At 39.9% G+C, this 20465-nt stretch overlaps 1 protein-coding gene across 5 annotated transcripts in view; it reads left to right on the top strand.

Annotated features, from left to right (window-relative positions):
- The window catches only part of LOC133276396 (CCR4-NOT transcription complex subunit 2), a 91736-nt gene that overhangs the window by 140 nt on the left and 71131 nt on the right, over positions 1-20465 (top strand). The window contains exon 1 of one of the 5 annotated variants that reach the window (XM_061467106.1): positions 121-493. The exons of 2 other annotated variants lie outside the window; for them this stretch is intronic. The gene's annotated coding sequence lies outside the window, so the exon portion shown is untranslated. Of the gene's footprint in view, positions 1-120; positions 494-20465 lie in introns of those variants that run through there. 2 more of the 5 variants (XM_061467105.1, XM_061467107.1) reach the window with 2 other exon arrangements.

Raw genomic sequence — 20465 nt, 5'->3', positions numbered from 1 at the left:
GCCCGGCCCGGCGCACCCGGCCTGGGCGCCGCCTGAGCCGTCCTCTCCCCTCACAAAACGGGTTCTGGGCCGGGCCTCGCGCACCCGGCCCGCTGCGCTTCTGTCAGCGCCGCCGCCGTCGCCTGCCCTAGGCCTTACGGAGCACAGCAGGGCCCGGCAGCCCTATGGCCTACGTGACCCGCCGCGGGCCCGGCTCTAAGCGCTTGGCCGCGTCTCTCGCGGGAGGCGGAGTGAGCGCAGCCGAGCAAGTCTCTATACTCCTTCTTCCTCCTCCCCGTACCCCCGTGCGCCGCTGCCAGCGGGGCCGCTCCGATCCGCTCCGCGCCAAGCCGTGCGGCTGCGCTTGCCCACGCCCCTCAGCACTGCCTGCCGGGCCGAGCTGCGGCGGGGTCACGGCGGCGGCGGCCGGGTCAGAGGGTAAAGGTTGGTCCCCCAGCATCCTCCTGCTGGATACTCAGCCATCTTGGATCCGAGGGACAAGAAAATTCATGCGGTGAGTCCGGCCCTGGCCAACCCCTCCCCGGCCCCCGCCGCTGCACCGGGACCTGCCGCCGTACCGGCCGCGGGCCGATGAGGGAGGGCCGGGAGGCGGCGAGGCCTGCGGAGGGGCCCTGCGGGTCCCAGGGCCGTCCCGCCGGGTTTCCGTTTGCTTTTGTCTCCGAGGGGGAGCGGGGGGGACGCGCGGCGCCCAAGCCGGGAGCGCAGCCTCAGGCCCGACCCGGCCTGCTGCCTCCGCTCTCCTCCGCGGCCGCGGGCGGCGGCGGCCGCCGGGCGCCTCTCCGGGGCCGGTCGAGGCCGCGGCCCAGCCGTGCCTGCGCCCCGCATCCTCCACGGCCGCCGCTGGCAGCTCGCCCTGCGGCCCGCTCGGCCCGCCCGGGACGGTTCCTTCCCGCCGCTGACTCGCCGCCCGCCCCGGCCCGGCCTCAGGCCTAGCGGAGGCCGCCTCCGCGCTTCCCCCTCCTTCCTCCCGCCGAGCCTGTCTCCGTGCTGTGGCGGGGCTGCGCTTCCGCCAGGCCCTATTCCGCAGCCTCCTTCCGCCGGGCGAGGGGTCGGGGCAGCGAAACCTGCCACCCGCTGCCGGCGGTCCCGCTCCGGGGCGGTCCCGGGCTGCGCGCCTCGCCGGAGTGGCCTTGCGGCCTGCTCTGCTGGCCGTCGGGAAGGCCAGGAGTGTAGAAAGGGGTGAGAGAGGGGTGCTGCTGGCTGCTTTTATCTCGAAATATATCTATATATGTTTTGCCTGTGCCTTTTCCACTGCCCTCCTGGCCGCCGTTAAGGCGGTGTATAAACAGGTTCTGGTTTTCCCTCGGACGTGTTTGTAAAACAAACTTGAAACGGCCCGAGCTGCTTTCGCTGAGCGCTGCTCCCGGCGGAAGAAGCTGGCCTTCCCCTGCCCGCCGGGTCGGCGGTATGGAGCTTTGGCGTGAACCTGACCTGGGGGTTCAGGTGCAGGCTGGAGGAGGAGGTGGCACAGGGTGACAGGTTAGGGACACCAGTGTGGTGGGGAAGGGTGTAAGCGGCAGCAGTATTTACGCTGTAGTTAGTGTATGTGTGCTCCTGACAGAAACAAGGTTGTGCTTATAGGTGTCATAGGTTTAGCAGATATGTTTTGGGGTCAGTTTTATACATGAAGTTACATTTAAGTTTGTTTTGGAGATTTTGTAATATGAGAATATGAAAACATGCTTGTGTTAGATGTGGATCAGCAACTTCTGATCCACATCTAACACAAGCATGTTTTCATTTCTACTGCGAGTCTGTTTTCTTTGGGAAAAACTTGTTTCCAACTTTGTGCTATTTTTATCCCCAGGGGAAGGTAAGAACTTTTTGTCTCCTTGTATATTTATGTGTGTGTGTGAAGGAGATATTCCTGTGTGCCTTCACGGCAGTAACATCTGGTGCTGGTGGCTGGCTGCTAGTCTTAACTCTTCAGCTGGGGGAAGGGAGTTTAAGATGATCAGGCCTGCTGTCACATCAGTCAGTGGAAACCTTTATGTTTCTTGAGGTTACATGTTAAGACTTGTAAAGACCTGCAAGGGCAAAATAATCGTTTAGGTTTATATTGCGAAGGCATCTTTGCTTGGACCTGGAACAATAGTTGTGTGTGTGTGTGTATGTACTTTGAGTTCTTTTACAGTGGCATAGAACACAGCTCACAAGATCCAGTTTTATGATCCTGGAGACTCTGTGAGTGTCCAATGCCTTCTCACCCTCCCTAACTTCCACTGTTATTTATGCTGAGAATTCAGCTGACATGCTAAACTTCAGGGTGTCAACTGCTTCTGATTTTAGGAAGGGATTTGAATACTCGCTATCATGAGCTGACTGACATGACTTGCAAGTCTATTTTCACTTTCAGGAAGTTGTTGATAATGCTTAACAGTGTAGTAGCAGATAAACCTTGTCTACATTTCTCTTCAAGAAACTTAATATTGCTGTCAGAGTAGTCATTGTTATTGTAACCTGTTTGTTTATGTGTCAGTAAAATGAAAGCAAAGGCCTTGGGTAAGAACTGAAAATAATTAAAAAAAAATCCCTGGAATTTATAAAAAAATCTCTTTGAATTCTCTTTGAAAGAATCTAACTTTAGAGAATTGCTATTCAGTGGAAAAAATTGGGCAGTTACCATGTGCTGAAGTTTGATGCTAAAAACTGGTCCTATAAGTGGCTGTTTGCGCCTGAAGATCTTGGTCTGTACCTCAGGTCCTTCATATGAAAGTTCTGTGTGCTCACAGTGGAGTGGTAGCTGTCAGGAAGCATTTCTCCTGCTATTTACAATACTTATAAATGCATTTCTGTCTACATAGAGTTTAGTTCTGAAATTAGAAACATTGCATTTTTAGCCTCTGCTGTAGCTTGTGAGTAACATTCTTCTAAATTTTTGTGTTGATGCAGGGGTCTGTCTGTTGTGTAGTAATTGCAAAGTTGTAACCACATCATAGCTTTGAAGCCGTCTGGTATCATAACTTTGTTTATTCAGAAATCTCTTGCTCCTCGTTATTGACTCAAGAAGTGAACACAGCTTGAAAATGCATCATAGGTGAATTAAAATAGAGGTTTCTTGCACCTGGCTTTCTGGCTTGATCTGGAAAGTTAAGAGAAACGCTGAATTGCTGTTTTGTAATGAGGTAGTATAGAAAGTGCACCTAAGATTCCAAGTACAGAATTTTCTAAAGTAAGGAGGTGCTTGTATTCAACTTTATTTTTGTGTTTCCCCTAAAAATTGTAATGGGCTTGAATATAGATTTTTAAAAGGTACCTTAAAAAATGTGTACAAAAAAAAAAATCTAAAAAATTCTTGAATTTTTGGAGGAATATTCGCTGTATTTGTTGAGAATATTTCTAAATGTGAGTTTAGATAGAAAGTTCTGTGCCAGCTTATATAGAAGTACAGTACAATAGTAAGTCAAAACAGTATTATTTGCCACAGATTTAAATGATTGCTCTCTAAGTGATACAGGCTTTCCCATTTTTAAAAATTATTATTAGTACAGGGTCTGCCTCAATTACAGTACTTGTTGTCAACAGCCAAGAAGTTCAAGTTAGGTTAACTATACTTCATCTTGGCTTTTGAGGTATAAATAAATAAAAATGTGTATGTAAACATTCTTCTGCATAACGGAGATCTGCTAATATTTTTGCTTGAAATTTATCCTGATGTCTCAAATATGCTGTACTGAGCCATTCAAACCAGCCTCTTTCAGTTGTGTTCCCTGAACAGGGTTTGCCTTTCCCTCCCCCACCCACCCTTTTTATTTATTTATTTATTTATTTTATTTCCAAATATATGTTAGTACATATGTTCTGTTTGTGTGTTGCATTGGACTCCTGACCCAGGTTCCTGTGAAATCACATGTACAACTGAAAGTTTGTGGGTAGTTTCATTGACTTAAAAGCACCTACTTGCATGTTGACACTTAACTTTGTGTGTGAGAGTCTTCAGGATGGGTGCTGTATGTTGACAGCTAACTGTGCTTTTATTGAGCATTGTAATAGCTTAGGAAGAATTGTGTCAAATGGAATTACTGCACAGTAGGATGTTTAAAATTGTCCTTACGGAATTATTTTTTTTGTTAGAGGAGGTGTGTGTATACCAAACATGGTCTCTGCTAATCAGTAAGAGATTTCTGTGTAGGATTTAAAATCTTTGTGTCTTTGTATCAGCAAAAAATAATAAAAGGCAGATTGCTTTTAGTTTATATTTTATCTTTCATTTATAAATCTGTGCTGGAAATGAAGTATTTATATTGTGGTAGTGTGTACTAGCTCAGCTTCTGGTCTGCTTGTGAAATAGGCCCTAAATGAAAGTGTAAATGGTGCTTGCCCAAAGTGGTTACTGAGCCCCCCTAATTTGTCTTGAGGTAGCGTTGGTTATCATTAGCATTACAGAAAAGCGTGCATTATTTTTTCCCCTTGACTTGCATGCTCTGCCATCTGACCGCTCTTTACACTGCTCATCTGTTTAATTTCACAGCTCTCCACATTTCTTAATGAGGATTTCTATCAGATTATGGTGGTAGGTTAAAACTTGGTTGTAACTGAGGCTTTTTTTTCAGACGTATCCTCCTCTTTTGAGGAAGATGTGTCTGAACCCATGTTCTCAGTGTTGAATTGCATTGCAAGAGTTGTTGATCAGAAATTTATTAATAAGTAAACCATTGTTTCATTCTGTTTTCTTTTGATTTGGATTTGTTTTTTGGGGGGGAATTTTTAAGTGTCATCCTGTACCCCGTGTTGGCTGGGATTCTTTTCTGTTTCAGTGAGTACTTTGAAAATACTTCAGAAGTTCATTAAAGTTCTGGTTTTAATTTTTTTTTTATACATTTGATATTGATGATGTTTGAATATAGTTGGCTGCGGTCAAGTTATTTGTAAAAAGGTATATTTATTTAAAATGAAAACTAGTATAAAATGCTTGTGCATTTGTGGGAAGTAAAATAGACACCCCTACTTCGTATTACTCTCTCTGAGCAGAGAGCAAAGAGCAGTAATCCAGTGGATTGAGCATAAGCATAAGAGCTGGAGCATGCTTTCTGTCTTTGGGTTACCTGCTGAAGAGATGGGTGACTGGGTAAGTCATTTAACCAGTTTATAGCCAAATTCTAGTCTGTAGTAAGAAGATAATGCTTTCCCATGTTTTACTTTCATGGTTCAAGGCATCTGTGGAACTAGATACCAGTAGCAGTTAACATACATTGTCAGGGAAAGCAATTTTAAAAACCTCAAAAGGGTCCTATACGAAATTCAGTGGGTGGCACTTGCGCTGTTTGTCCTTACGTTTCAGAATTGTATGTCCACAACATTTTCATTGCAGTCTAAATCTGTGTGTATTTGGAAACCATAGCAAGGGCTTTCCAGGCACAAAAAGAACCAGTATGTCTAATTCCATTAAAACAACCACGAACTATTTTAAATTATAAATTGTTAATGTTTAGATTTGTAGGCAATTCTTGGCAAGCAAATTTTTCTAAGCCTGCCTTTGTAACACAGACAATACTCATGTAACATATTTCTTCTGTCTAAGGGTTCTAGGAAGATGCCTGGCCTAGTGCAAAATAAGTAATGCTTGTGTCAGTGGCTTGTATACTTGTCATACAGTCTGTATGACTGCATCAGGTTGGTTGTTTTTTTTCCTCTTCTAGCCTACTAAAGCCTTGCATTCTTTAAGGTAGACTCGACTATTCTTTGTAACTATTTTCAATGCATTTTTTGTTGTTGTTGTTCTAATTGTGAAATCTTCTTGCAAAGGAAGTATTACAAGAGAATTATAATGATGGAAAAAAGGTCTGCTGACCTGCCTTCTGTTGCCCTACTGTGTAGGGGACTTGTTCGGGTATACGGTTGGAGTCTTTCACCGTTCAGAAGTAGTGCCATTGTGAGAAAGTACTTGTTGCATGTAAACATATCTAAGAAAAAAAAAGCAGGAGATGGCTGTGAAGTGGGCATTTTACGTAATGAATAATTAGGCTAAAAGATGCATAGAAGGTCTTCCCTTCTTTGAAGTTCATACCATGCTTTTTGGCGTCATACCATGCTTTTTGGCGTGGAGAAGTGGAGACCTGAAAGATTTTCAAAAAGAGATCAGCTATATGCAATGTCAGCTTTTGAAAGACTGAACTGATGAGGAGCAGTTCTGAACGTTAGAAGCTGAATGTTAGAAGAAGAACGTGTAAAACTGTTCACAGTAAAAAAAACTTTTTAGATGAGGTATTTGATTAGTTTGTTGCAGTGGCAGTACTGTTCTTGATACTTTGCTGTGTGGTACCTTTGTCAACATATCAAAAGCATCATCAAAAAGTAGAAAGGTACCTTAATGTTGAAATCTCAATTTTGGATGTGGATGTGCATTTCTAGTAAGTTGATTCTTCAAGATCAAATTGATTAGGATCAGCATTATATATGAGAATGTCTTTTTGTGTTGTGGTGGAGGTTAAAGAAGATTCATGTCCCTGTGCCATTGTGATGTGGAGCTAACTTCTTTCTCAAGAGCTTTTTGGAACTTTCAGACTGGTATATTTTGGGCAATAAATACATTATTTGTTTTCCCCTTAATTCACAGAAGTTGAGTTATATAAGAACATACATGCTGTGGGACATCCATGATGAAACAGGAAATTTCCAAATTTCTTGGTAAGATAAAATGTAGTTTTCAGAAGGGCACCAACATCTTGAACTTTCCTTACCTTGGGCAGGTGCGTATTGTGACAACCAGCAGTATATGCTTGATGGAAAGTAGTATTTTCAGAACCGTTTAATTAGGAATTTGCAAGTGGTTGATATTAGCTGTAGATTGAATTTCAAGCCACTGTTTCTTAAATGTGCCACCAGGCTGAATTTGTTTTTCTAGTAATAGCTCAATAAGTCTTGAAAACTGGGGTGACCAAGTGTATGTCTGGTTGGAAGCCAGGAGTGAGTGGCTGAGAGCAGGTATCTTAACTGCCCCTTAACTGCAGCACATGTGTATTCCATCATATAACTGGTGGACTTTTCTATACTAGTGAATATGTGCATCTGCAAAGCTGATTTTTTTAAAACAAAACACTTGGAGAAGTGTATTTTAAAACTTGGTTGACTAAGTGTAGTCCACAGACCATGCTGTTAGTGTACTTAGCAAATAGCCTGAAGAGAAATACCATAGGCTGCAAGTGAATGAACAGTGGTAGTAAAAATCTGTTGATAGTAGATTGTGCTTATGTCTGTATCTACAAGAAATAAAGGAAGCCACTCTGCTGAATTCAGGTTGGGTTCTTTTGAAGAGCAGTGTGACATGTGATGGAGTTAGCTGTAATTTCTTAAAAACTGGTAAGAATGAGAGGAACAGTGAAAATTGCAGATGGTGAGGGAAGAAAAAAGTTAAGTATAGGCAAATGCATGCTGGATTCATTCTGTGGTATCTAGTACTGTTTAAAAAAGCAAACACCTAGGAAGCTTTGGTTCACTTTTTCTCAGGAGGTGTGATTTATGAGATTGTTTGGTTTGCCTGTCCTTTCCCAGTAAGTGTGTATATATGTGTATGTATATATAAAAATTTAAAATACGTGAAGTATATATAGGTAACCTAACTTTTGAGTTAAATCAGGAGGTAAGCATTTAACTGAATTTATACTTTGTATTTATATATGGAAACTTAAATCAGCAAGAGGAAGTAAGACTCAAGTTACGGTCCTACAAACCTCAGAAAACTGTGTCTAGCTAGAGGAAAGAAGCTGAAATTAGTGCATCATCTTGGAAAGGAGATAGTCAGCCCGGGTCTAATATGTGTTCTGCAGGATGGCAGCTGGTCAGGCAGCCTGTGAACACAGGCAGACTTCCCGTGTCTGCACCACAACTCTTTTCCCTGGACCAGGGCAGGGGAGAATCATGAAGAGATGTGGAAAAGAAGGAAATTGAGCATTATCATGGTGTGGGAGAAGTATTAAGAAACAAAAGAACAGGTTTGGAAGAAACTATTTCTTTATTAGTTCTGCTGCTCATAGGAAAGAATATGTCTGCATTTATGATTAGTAGTGCAATTTCCTTTTTTTTTTTTAATGGATGCAAATTAACTTTCTTAGTCTCAGATGGTTCAGTATTTTTGGGGATTAGCAGGAGAGAACTCCAGTCTGAATCAAATCTAATATTCTGCTCCAGCTGAGCAATTGTTCTTTGTGCACATTGATGTAACTGTCCATGGCTCTGCAACAGATTCCAGTGCAGTACTTAATTTTGTAATGTGCTTCTAAAAATAAGTGCATAGTCTTATGTAACGCTTCTTGTATTGTTAGCACCTAGAGGCTTCATCCCCACTGGTATGAAGCAGAATACATCCTACATAGTTCTTGATTGTGGGTATTTACATCTGAAATATTTTCCCTGTTAGCGACTATGGCCAAACAGCATCTCTGCTTGTTTTAGGAATATCAAATATCATATTTGCACAGTTAGGTATGTTACTCCTCTGCATTTGCAGAATTTTAGAGTATTAGTTTGGCATATCTTAAGGAAACAACAGTTTGAAAGCACTATGTAATACAGTGGATACTTGTTTCTCTAATTGAAAAAACCTGGTGGGTTCCGGCTCACAGGTACATGGACTTTCTCAGAGACCTCTTGCATAATTTGACTCTGCTCTGTAGCTCTAGTAGTTCTGAAAGCCTGTGGTTGCTGCAGATGTGAAAGGGAGATGTTAATTGCGTTAATGCAACTTTGAGAGCAAACTTTAAATATGCTTGAAAATAAACCACTTTTTCAGTATTTTAGGTGACATTTATGATCAAATTATACTGTTCTCTTACCTTTTGTACACATCTTGCTGTAGTCTTAGCAATGTTTTGCTCTTTTGAATGTAACTTTTCTCATACTTTTTGAATTCAGGCTACAGATAACATGTTAAATTATAGGCTGCATCATGTCTTACTCGTGGGTTAACACCTGGACAGAACAAACCTGTCATATGTAAATAATTTAAAGGACAGAACTTGGATTTATTAAGAATTATAGCTTCATTACAGAGTAGTTTGGTTCTCATTTTTCACAACTTCTTGAAGTAGGTGCTTTATTTTTATGTTAGGAGCAGAGCTGAAATGTTAGACTAGAGGATCAAAAGTTGAGAGTCTTGAAATCCAAGGCCAAAACAGATACATCCTTTGTTGGTTCTGTTACTGTCCTTATAAAAGTTAAATTTTTGTAGTGTTGTTTACTGCTATCCCATGTGCTTCATTTTACAAGGTCCTCTTTCCCTGAGGAATCCTGTGGTTCAGTGAAGAGTGGATTCAAAGCGATCTGAGGTCTGAAGAAGTAGATAGGTGCTTGTAAAACTAAACAAACGGGTAGTGACTTCGTTAGGTCTCAGCATTAAGAACAAGTGAGATTTTATAGATGCTTTCAATGATTGCTGTATCTGAACAATTGAAATGATTTAATTTTCTAGCAGTGCTTAGGTCAGGTATCCAGTACTTTGGGGTGGGGGAAGTAGTCAGCCCTCAGACCTCTTTGTCAATCATAGAGGTCATTTTGAAAGGCTGAAAAATTTGTAAACCTCAGTATTTATGGCACCAGAAGCCCTGTATGAGGCTTACTCTTGCCCTTCCTGAGGCCAAACAGCGTGTATCTGTATAGATTGATAGAGATGTGCCGTTTCTATATGAATAGGTTTTGCTTCTAGGATGGACTTGGGTTGTGCAGTGGGAGAGTGGGTAGCAACAGGAGGTGACAGCCTGCAGTAAGGCCTGTGCCTTCTTCCTTTGTGGATCTTAAGAAACTCTTGACCCAGCTTATGTACTGGGACGGACACACACACGCACACACACCCACACTCCCACATCTCAAAGCACTGCACCACCCTTCCTGGAGGCCTGGGGGTACCATCCTCTTATCCTCACCATGGGGAGACAATCCCTCCTGTTCTTGGGGAACTGCTGAGTATGCAAGTGATGAGGAGCAGGATGTCAAAAGCAAGTTTGTTGTTACTCAGCTTTGCCTTGTGAATAGCAGTGGTTTGTGTTTTTCTCAATTCTGGGCTCTCCAAAGAGCCCTGGGACGCAGCTGGAGCACTGTGGTTCTGGGGAAAGGAAGGACATTTGTCTGCTGGCACTGAGGGACTCCCAAGTGCCATGTTCTTGGCATAGAAAGGCTGGGACTGTGCCCTAGCCAAGGTGGAGCACGCACGCACCTTGGGTAAGCGACGTAAGGAGCAGGACAAGGACAGGGGAAGCATCCCAGAGAGGAAGAGCCTGTGCAGGCCAGGCCATGTTGTTCTGTGTTTGGTTTGTCAGCCCTGGCCTAGCCTGTTATTAATACTGCGTTTACAGAGGAGAAATGAATTGTTTTCATAGTAAATATGTTCCACTCTTCTGTTTGGTATTGTTCCCTCTTATTCTAGAGTAGTAATACAGGGAGCCAAGTGCAAGAGTAACACATCAGTTGTATCTTTCACTGTTCATGTGCCCAGTCTTATTTTTAAGAGTGTGTTCTAGAGTTCCCTCACCACAGCTGTTTTTTGTCCTTCTGTCCACTGGAAAGAGAAGACTGCTAATGTCAAGGAGGCCCTGGTGGTTGTTGGCATCTTATCTCTTGAGTCTTCTTGGCCTGGTTTGAGCACAGCTGTGTCAGGAAACTGTTGGTATCACAAGGTTCGCGGGGGGTGGGTTGGTAGGAGGGAGGAGTCTTATGGAAAGAATTTCCTATTTAATTTTGTGTGAAGAGCTGCACACACTTTTTACTGTCAATGCTCAATTGTCCTGTTAATATAATTTAATTTTGTGAAATTAGTGATTATCTTGCACTCCTTGTATCACTTGCTTTTTATGAGAAATATTAGATTTTTGTAGAAGATCTGTAACCCTCCCTTTTCCTCTCTATTTAAGTAAAACTTTGAATTTTTATGTCAGGCTTATTTAGTGTCTGCCTTTCTGACTTGCAGCTTGTGGAGTGAATGGATAGTCTCATTGACTAGTGCAGGGTCAAAATGACCTGACATCCCTTTAATGCTGCCCTTGCCATGTCACTCCATTAAACTGTGCGGGTATGTTTTGATCCTTCTGAGGTATGGATGTTTTGGTTGTGAACATGTTTTCTGTGAAAACTCTTAGTCACTAATAATTGTAGTGACACTTTGAAATATATCTGTTACTGCTTTTACAGGAAAGGAAAAAAAGTGTGTAGAACTGCGAGAGAATGACATTTCACTAAGAAGGTAGACTTCTGAAATTGTTATGCATGAAGAGCATTTAAAATAATTGTCAGTGTTGAACTCTAACACTGAAACAGGAAAGAAAAAGTGAAAATGGTCTTGCAGAATTAGTTGCTCTCGTGCTTTATAGTGTAAAGCCCATACAACATACCAAGTTTTGCCTTGGTTAACAAAAGAAGATTCCCTTTGGTGGTGTGTTTCTTCTCTCTGTACGCAGAGTGTGTTCTGCCCACATTATCCTTTTTTTCCTCTTCTTTTTTCTCTCTCTTTCCTCTGAAAAACCACTTAGTGTTTTTCTCGCAGAGGTGACAGGGTAAGGGTGCTATATTGCAACAAGATGGATAGCCACTGGTAGAGTGGGTTTGGTTTGGATTCCACAGCAAGGTCTTGTCCTTCACCGGGAACCTGACCAGGTCCTCCTCCTGTCAGTAGCCTGACCTCTGTGAACACTGTCAAACTGGGAAAATAAAATCTTCAAAAAAACCCAGAATTACTGATGGCTGGATTACTGATGGAAATATGTCCCTTAAGTAAGAATGCAACTCTTAGTGATACTTTGGAATTACAAATCTGTAACGAGGAGCTAATTTAAATTTCGGTTGATATATGAAGTGATAGTATGTATAATAGTGATAAATATAATAGTGATAATAGTCTATGCAACACTGCTGAGGTGGTCATATCCTTCACACATTAATTTTGTAATATTTCATTTACATTTTTTTGTGATAATCAAATATGCTTTGAAATTTTAACTATTAAGAGTTGGTTTTATTTTTTTTTTTTTTTTTCATTTAGCATGAGAAACTTTGAATTGGGTTGCTATTTAAATTTGGAGAGGAGCAGCTATGTTCCATCAAAGGAAGGATGAAGACATTCCCAGTCTCAGTGTAGGCACACAATGCTGTGAATTTAATTTTATCTGAAGACAGGATTTTAGATAAATGCAGAACACTTTAGCCTCTATTGTCTCCTGTTCTTTCAAAATACCACTTTTTTCTACCTTATATATTCTTTTGGTTTGTCTTTTTTTGTCCCTGTACTTTTCTTACTCTTTTTCATTTATTCTTTCACTTGGTTTCTGTGCTTCTCCAGCAATTTAAGATTGCAAAGACGAGATTTGGGTTATCTCATTACCTGTTCTTCCTGATGCTTAGTTTTTGTATTGCTGTGTCATAAACTTGTCTCATTTTCAGTTCATAAACTGAGAGGGATGTAGGTCAACTGTTTATATGAGCATCTTGAAGTTCTGTTACAAACAAACCCCTCCCTTACTCAGTACACAAACCTCTGCTTCAGTAACTTAAAATAGCATACTCAAAGCAATCTGAATTTAAGAAATGGTGGAATGAAGATTTTCTTTCCCGTCTTAAGTCAGGTTCTATTTGCATATGCCTGTTATGTAGCTTTTTGGATCAAATGGTGCTTTTCCTTGAGGACTCTGGTCTCTTTAGACAGGATGCATGGTGTTTGCTCACTGAGGTTTTTCTTTTTTAATTTATATATATAATTTGGATAGCATGTTCAGGTCATGCTATCCAAAATTATAACTAAATTCTGGATTAATGTTTTCTCCCCAGTTTCTTCATTACAATTTCATGGAAGTGATTTATAATATGTTTTTGAAGGAGTTATATTTTTATATTGCCTCACTAAGGAGACAGCCATGCATTACAAACAGAGAAACTGAGGCATTGGCTTAATTCTTCATAACACAAATACCTTCCACTTTATCTGCAGCATAATGGTTAATGCTTCCGTATAGACTCTTGAAATATTTGGAGTAGAAGGCACTTGTGAAAATCTGTGTGCCTCTCCCAGAATTATTGGGGACCAAAAAAAAAGACAAACCTTAAAAGCCGTAATACGGGTTTACTTATGTGGCATTTAAGCATCTTAGCTAGACACGTTGTTTTCTTTCTAGTCTCTGTGTCATTAATTAGAAGAGATAGAAGTTCATCTTGACACTGGTCCTTGGCCTACTGGCTATTCACCAAAAGGAGGGAATCTGGAAATTTTGGGACCAGGGTCTGAAGCTCCACATGCTGTACTGGTTGGGTCTTCGGGACTCTCCGCTTTCCCATCAGCATCTTGCACGTGTCTCTCTCTGCAGTTTTCTTTTTCTGTTCCTATTCTGAACTCCAATTCCTCTTCTGGTTTCCACTTCCCCTGTGTCCTAACTATCCTCCTGATGGCACCCAACTGATTTTTAAGTGAATAAAAAGTATTTCAGTTCTAGGATTAAGTGTCCTTAGCTATCCTGTGGCTAGGCTTACATCCACACCATCGCATAGAGGCCTCATGCAAGAGGGTGAAATCCTGTACAGTCTTGGTGTTGCATGTGAGTGGAGTGGTGGTGCAGAGCCTTACCAGCTGAAGGAAACTTGAGCCAGGTCGTCCTTGTGAGGGTATGCAGGGCCTTCCTAAGAGTGCCTTTCTGAGGCAGTGTGCCCTGCTTGTTAGTGTTGCACAGCTTTCAAGTGCTAGAGTATCCCAACAGATGAGATTTTAAGATGTTTTTACCTGGGGGGAGGATATTTTCCTGTTTATAAACATTCAGAAATGAACAGAGCATTTTACCTGTTTAAAAAAAAAAAACGACAAAAAACCAAAAAAACAACCCAACAAACAAAAAAATTAAATCTGAGGAGTTTCGACTGAGAAGTGGTGGAAAGAGGTATTTGGGCATAAAAGGCTTGTGCATTCTGTAATTTGTCCAAGTAAATGAGTATTGGGTCTTAAAAGCAATGAGTAGGATTATCCAACACAGCATTATTACTTCCTGTGCTGCCTGTAACAATATAAATTGCTCTTAAAAGTAAAACCGAATCTGTATGTTTTTCATAACTTTTTCTTCTTTCAAAGTAGTACATTTGAAGGCAATTTAAAAGAAGGCCCAGATTAAAGTGTACTTCATGTACATGCAGTTTATTTTGCAGTTCTCTGGAGTATAAGAGCAGTAGAAAATGTCTGGAAAATGCTTAGCCTAAAAGTGTTGGCTAAACCTCAGGTTACAGGATTGTTTTCAGAATTCCTAACTATAAAACATGATACAGTTTTCAAAGTGAGTTATCTGCCCAAAATTTATTTTGAAAATGACACTAGAGTTAAATGCTTAGAAAAAAGTTGGGTTTTTTGTGCTGTTTATTTATTTATTTATTTATTTCTGAAACAAAGCTTCACTTGAGTGGAGTTGTAGCCATAGGAAGACATGAAAATGGGGTTAGCTGTAACATCATAGTCAAGGAGTGATTAACATTGCTACTTAACAAATAAAAAAAAAAGTTTGTGATGTAAATGAGGATACTTTAGTTGTAAGGGTATAGGAAGGATTACATAAGGAGGAAAAGGTTGAAACAAAAGAGAAAGCGTTACAAATGGAGTGTTCTCACATGAGGTGAAGATTTTAGTTCTATTTGGTGTGTTCATCTACATTGAAACCATAATGAAAATAGGAAAGGTGTCTATTCAGGTAATGTACAACTCATTTTCTCCTTTCTTTGTATTTTAGAAAACCCAGACTCAGTTATAAATCTCTGGCTGCCAATTAAAGATCCAGATTTATCCCATGTATCTTTCTCCACTTTAATTTCACCTTAAGCATTAAAATTCTTTCCTCTGACTTCAGCTGGCTAAAAGGTAGGCATCTACGCCTCTGGAAGTCCAGGGAAAGAAATGTAAGAGCTTTGTATGTATGCTTGAAAACACATACATATACCAGAAATGAGCACTTACTCTCTGAATGAATAGGCATAACTGAAGAGACTACATGTTACTGTAATGTGTATAGTAGATCATGCAGTCAGTGTAAGTGCTGCTGTACCCTTTTCCTTCTTTTCAGACCATACTTGTGGCAACACACATACAGCAAATCTAGGTGATATGCAAATATGCTCTAGATAATGAACAATCAGTAATTTCCACTAGGATGGAGTTATAATGTGTAACTGACATTGCGAGTTACGCTTTAATTTCCAGGTAGAGTTTCTTTTCTTATTATGCAGGTCTTGTTTTCTGCCTGTAACCTACAGTTCTGGTAAAAATCTTCCAGTATAAATAGGCAGTAGCAATGCTAGACTTCTGCTAACGCAAAAGAACCTAAATAAGTCTTATATCAGTATAGCAGTTACAGTATAATGTATCAACAATTGTGAAACCTTTGAATAATCTTCTAAGGGGCGAGGGAAAAAAAAGAGGCATGCAACAATGTATAGTCAGTAGAATCCCTGTGGGATTATGCATTTTTTGAAGAGCTCCTCTGTGTGACTTTGTAAGCAGTGTTTATTGAAATCACAAATGAGAATGTGGTTAGCATATTTTCCTGTGAGGGATCAGTTCTGGGTTCATGTTTTCCTCTCTCCCCTCTGTCAGGCCTGTGCTGTGGTGCTTGTCCTTCTTGGTGAAGGGCCTGTATTGAATTATCATTTGTTTACTGGTTCTTCACTGGCTTCTTGCTGCCTGTTCCTCAGGCATAGTGCCTCTAGGATCTTTCCTCTTAAGTCTTCTTTGTCTGGGAAAATCAGAGTCTGCAGTTCTTAAAACTTGCTTGGATTTTTCTGACTGAAAAGTGTGATAATTTTTTAACGTATAATTTTATAATGACGTACAGCCTTTATAGTGTTAGTGCAAAGTTCTTCTAATTGTGTAGATCCCATGTGTGCACCCACCCTTCAGATGCATATGTAAATCATTGTCAGTTTTGACTAAAACTATGTTCAAGTTAGTTTTGTGCTTATTTTTAGACAATCAGAACAATATAAATTGGATTGGGTGTGTAGTATACAAAGTAGAAAGCTTGCAAGCTATGTAGTTTTTGCTCAGTTAATGACTTGGCGCCCTCTAATTTTGCACTTTAGATCTATTGTGAGAAAACCCTTATTGGGCCACCATTCTAATGGTATTAAGTAAGCCCAAAGTACTGACCTTGCTTATAAAACTGTCCTTAAAATATGAGGTAGAGTTCTTGTTACCATTTCTGTATCCTAGAGACGTTCTTAATCAGCCTACGTTGTCTTTTGGGGGTTTTATTTTCTTTTTTTTTAAATTGAAGTTTTATCTATGTCAAGTTAAGTATGTGACATACTCAAGACTACTGAGTTCTAATAGTGTTAAAATTTATCTTTTTGTTTTTCCCTTAAAATTGGTTATGAGACTTGAGAACTGCAGAAATGTGCTTGGTATGGATGGATTTACTATAAACATTTACTGTGAAAACTTTATTCTTTATTTTTTTGGTTTTTTTTGGGGGGGGGGTTGTGGGTGTTGTTTTTTTTTTTTACAGAAGAGTTCTGGATTAATAAGAAATATAACGGTAAAAATCTAATTTTCTGAAAAGAGGTAGATAAGGAGTTGTTTAAGGGAGCCCCCGTTAGGGCAGCGGAAGTATATTACTCCCATATACATCATGTAACTGACACATTAATCGTGCACTTCAAAGGAGTAAACTAGTGAAACAATTTCTTTCCTTTAGGCTTTTATCTTGGGATGTTTGGTCATAATTTAGGAATACTTTACGCTGGAAGAAATAGAGTATAAGTGGATTAATTGTGTTTAATTGAAAACTTTTTCTTAAAGGATTTTTTTACACTGGAGCCATGATATTAACTAGTCACTATACCAGTTAGAAAAGATGATGATCTTTCATACTTGTTTCATACATGTTTCATGTGGTTTGGATCATACATGATCTTTCATACATGTTTCATGTGGTTTGGAAGATTCTTGAGGGGCCAGTTGTTTTAAAAAGTGAAATTTCCTTTGTGTTAAGCATTAGCCTTGCTGGATTTAATTTCAGTATTAAAACCTATAGTTTTTCAATATTGCAGATAGTAGATTTCATGGAAGATACTACTTTTTTTTTTTTTTCCTCCTTTCATCTCGTTGCAGAGAAGTCTGAAGATTTCTGGGATTTTTCTGGTTTTTTTTTTTTTTTTCATTTCTGTAGTGAAAAGTATATTTTTACTCTTGATTTGCAAACATGGATTGCAATTTCCAGACTGTTATGCCACCTGGTATGCATTACAAAATTGGGCAATCTCTTTTTTTATATATATATATATATATATATATATATATATATATATATATATATGTATTTATTTTCAGGGATAATATAACCTGAGACTGTGGCTTTGCTATGTTTTGCATTCTTGCACTATTTTGTAAATGGTTCTTAAGTGAACTTGTGCCTTATAGAACCTTGTTATGTTGAAAAGTAAAATTTAGGATTGCATATTGAAGGATGCCTCAAAACATCTCAAACCCAGTGTCACTTTCATTAAACTAAATTAACAGTTCAAGTTTTTATCCTGAGAAATAGCAAATCACACCAGTGTAGCCTAATACAGTGCAGAAGAATGCCTGTGATATCATTTGCTATTGCAGAGGACTCTGATCCTAACCTCAGGATCAAGGTAGTGAGTAAAGGAGGTAACAAAATGAAATGCATGATACACTCTTAGAAATATCTCTAGCTTGTGGCCAGTACTGTTTTCTGTTTTTCAAAACACTGACAGTGTTTTCTGACTGACAGTACTGTTTTCTGTTTTTCAAAACACACATTTGTTAAGCAAGCACTTTGGATTATTGGGCTTCTTAAAGCTATTTGATGTACTTCCTAAATAACATCTTTGTTAACCCTTTAAGTAAAGAATGTCTCTGTTAAAACGTTAACAGACTTTACTTGGGCATTAAGTCTAGCTTTCTTCAGTTAGTCTCAGGGACCTTCCCATAGGGATGTCATGGAAGGTGATAACCAGATCCAAGGATTCTGCTGCTGTCTCTGAGTTAGGAGAGGGACAGCTGATGCTGGATCTCCTGTCTTGGAGATAAGTGTCCTGGAAGGTGCTAGCATTTGATAAAGAGGTACATGATACATGACTAGGAGAGTGTCCCCTGAAATGCTGTTTAAGGGTTTATAAAACACAAGTCATTACACAGCTCTTCATTTATATGACTTCTGATTCCTTGCAGCTTGCCATTCCAAGGGTGTAGAGGAATAAGCTGTCTCCACGAATTATTTTTGCTTCTCTGCCTTTCTTAAATGCCAGTGTTACCATTCATAGCCTGCAAGAGGTGTTGTGTATAGAAAGAGGAAAGCATTAGATAGAGAGATTTGTGTGGGAGTGGGAACATACGTGCGGGAACATAAAAAGCAGTTAAAGTCTTGGACAGTGTGGGCTGTTCAGGACAATGTCATGTTTTCCTCTCTTGGAAGTAAGAGACAGAAGCCATTTATGTAAGGTGATGGTTTCCACTAGAAAGAGTGATCTAAACCTATCCCGCTTTACTTCTGTGGTGTCAGCCTTCTGAGTGCAATGTCAACTGCAGAGCAATAGCTTTGATACAGCCCTGTCTGAGCAAACTATTTATGATCATCACTGCCACAAAGCACTTTGTGCCTCCCTTTTTTTCCTTTCATTCATAAAAGCTTCCTACCTGCCAGCACAGGTACCTCTCTATGACAGGGAAATTAGCGAGTAAGCATAAACCCAGGAGATCCTGCCAGTCCATAAACTGGCTACAAAGTTGCTGTGAGAACCAGTGGAGAAGTTGGTTGGTGAAGCCTGCTGTGATAGATCTGGAAAGTTGTTTTTTCAGTATTCAATGCTAGACAGGCTTGGAAGTACTGCCTTAGGCTCTAACAATTATCTCTGATTTCCAGCAAGGCAGCTGAATTAAGGAGAACTGCTACATCAGGGAAAGACAGGAACAAGTTTCTAAAGAGATATTTCAGGTAGCTTGCTGGGCTGTTTTCCAGCTTAAATGTCATCTAGGAAGCTATTGCTGTTCTTTGGTCCTTCTCACAAAATTAGATTTTGGAGGTCATAAATGGAGTATTTCATAGATGGAGCAGGATCCTGGCTCGCCAACTAATTTAAACTTGTCATTGAAGTAAGACGGGGTGTGTGTGTGTGTGTTCATGATGTGACTAATATGATACTTCATGGAGTATCCATTTGAAATTGCTTGAGTTGAGGTGCAAAATCCTTTTCTGTATAGGTTGCATTTTTCTGCAGCTGTCTGTAGTGAGTATACTTCTTCACATGACATTTCAGGAATAATTTCTGCATTTTTGTTCTGCTTTGATACCTACCTAAAGGTGAGTATCATGTCAGTAAGCAAATGTCTAGAAAGGTCCTGTTGCTTCCTCTGTTAGTATTACCTTTTTACAGAAGTCACTTGATAAGTTACTAACTCAACGTAGAAAAGGTCTGTTGGGACAAATGTGCAAAATGAGCTACGGTAAAGAGAACTTTATGGGGGAAAAAATTCAAATCTGTTATCTTGCATTCCTCTTCTTTTTTTTCTTTTTTTTTCCCATTTTGTTTTTGTTCCATTTTTGTCTGTAGGCCTGTCTTATTCAAAGGTAACTTTCTGATATATTCCTAATAGTCAAATTGCTTCTCAGCTTCTTTAAGTGTACTTGTTTCCAGCAACCAGACTTCTACCTTCCTAGTAGCAAGTCCTAAGTCTGGCTCTTGGCTGCTGTAGGCCAAGTGTCCATTATAATAGGCTTATAGAATATTTCTCTCGGAATAACAGTTTTTGTAGTAAGTTCTGTTTGTCTTACTTCTTAAACTTTAGATAGAGAAACAGAAGCTGCATTCCTTGCATTCTGTCCATAGGCAGGGAATGAAGGAGGGAACCCTTCTTCCTTTCAGTGCCTTTCAGTAAGTAAGATAAACCTGTGATTTACTCTTCTGTGTAGTAGCAAAATATGCTAACAGTATCCCATAATTTTTGTTTGTGTTTCTACTGTAGAATGGTTAAGGCCTATCCAGTGCTAGGAAATACTCAGTGCAAAATTTTAGCTTTAGAGACTCATTGATAATATGCAAAGGAAGGAAAAGTAGAAAAACTCGTATCACATTAATTCTCATTGTCAATCTTTAATAATACTGTCAGCCCCATTTCCCCTATTTGTTGTTTGCGGTGTGTAAGTGGTATTGTTCCAGACCCTTGTTGTTTTGTTTTTTTTTTTTCCCTTGTCTCACTTCTTTAGGCTCTTGTCAGAAGTGAGTGAAAATGGATATAGGGTATGTCCCTTTTAACTCAAAGCAAACTCTGAGAGAGACATAATATTTAGTCATCTTTTAATCCAAACATAAATGTTTTGGGGTGGTTTTTTTGTGTTTTTTTGTTTGTTTGTTTCAAATTTATTATAAGAATGTATTGAACTTTCCAAAAACTCGTTTTGCATATTGATATTATAACTTAAGACGTATTCAGAAGTCCAGATATATATGAGAATGGAGATTATACCGGCATTAGTTTTTTAACTGACTTGTTGTGGAAG

This window comes from Pezoporus flaviventris, unplaced genomic scaffold (assembly GCF_033815535.1).
Source record: "Pezoporus flaviventris isolate CSIRO_AGI_PZ_B2104156 unplaced genomic scaffold, CSIRO_AGI_Pfla_v1 ptg000045l, whole genome shotgun sequence".
Taxonomy (NCBI): domain Eukaryota; kingdom Metazoa; phylum Chordata; class Aves; order Psittaciformes; family Psittacidae; genus Pezoporus; species Pezoporus flaviventris.
Note: the sequence above shows the minus strand (reverse complement) of the source record. Positions and strands in the feature narration are given on the sequence as shown.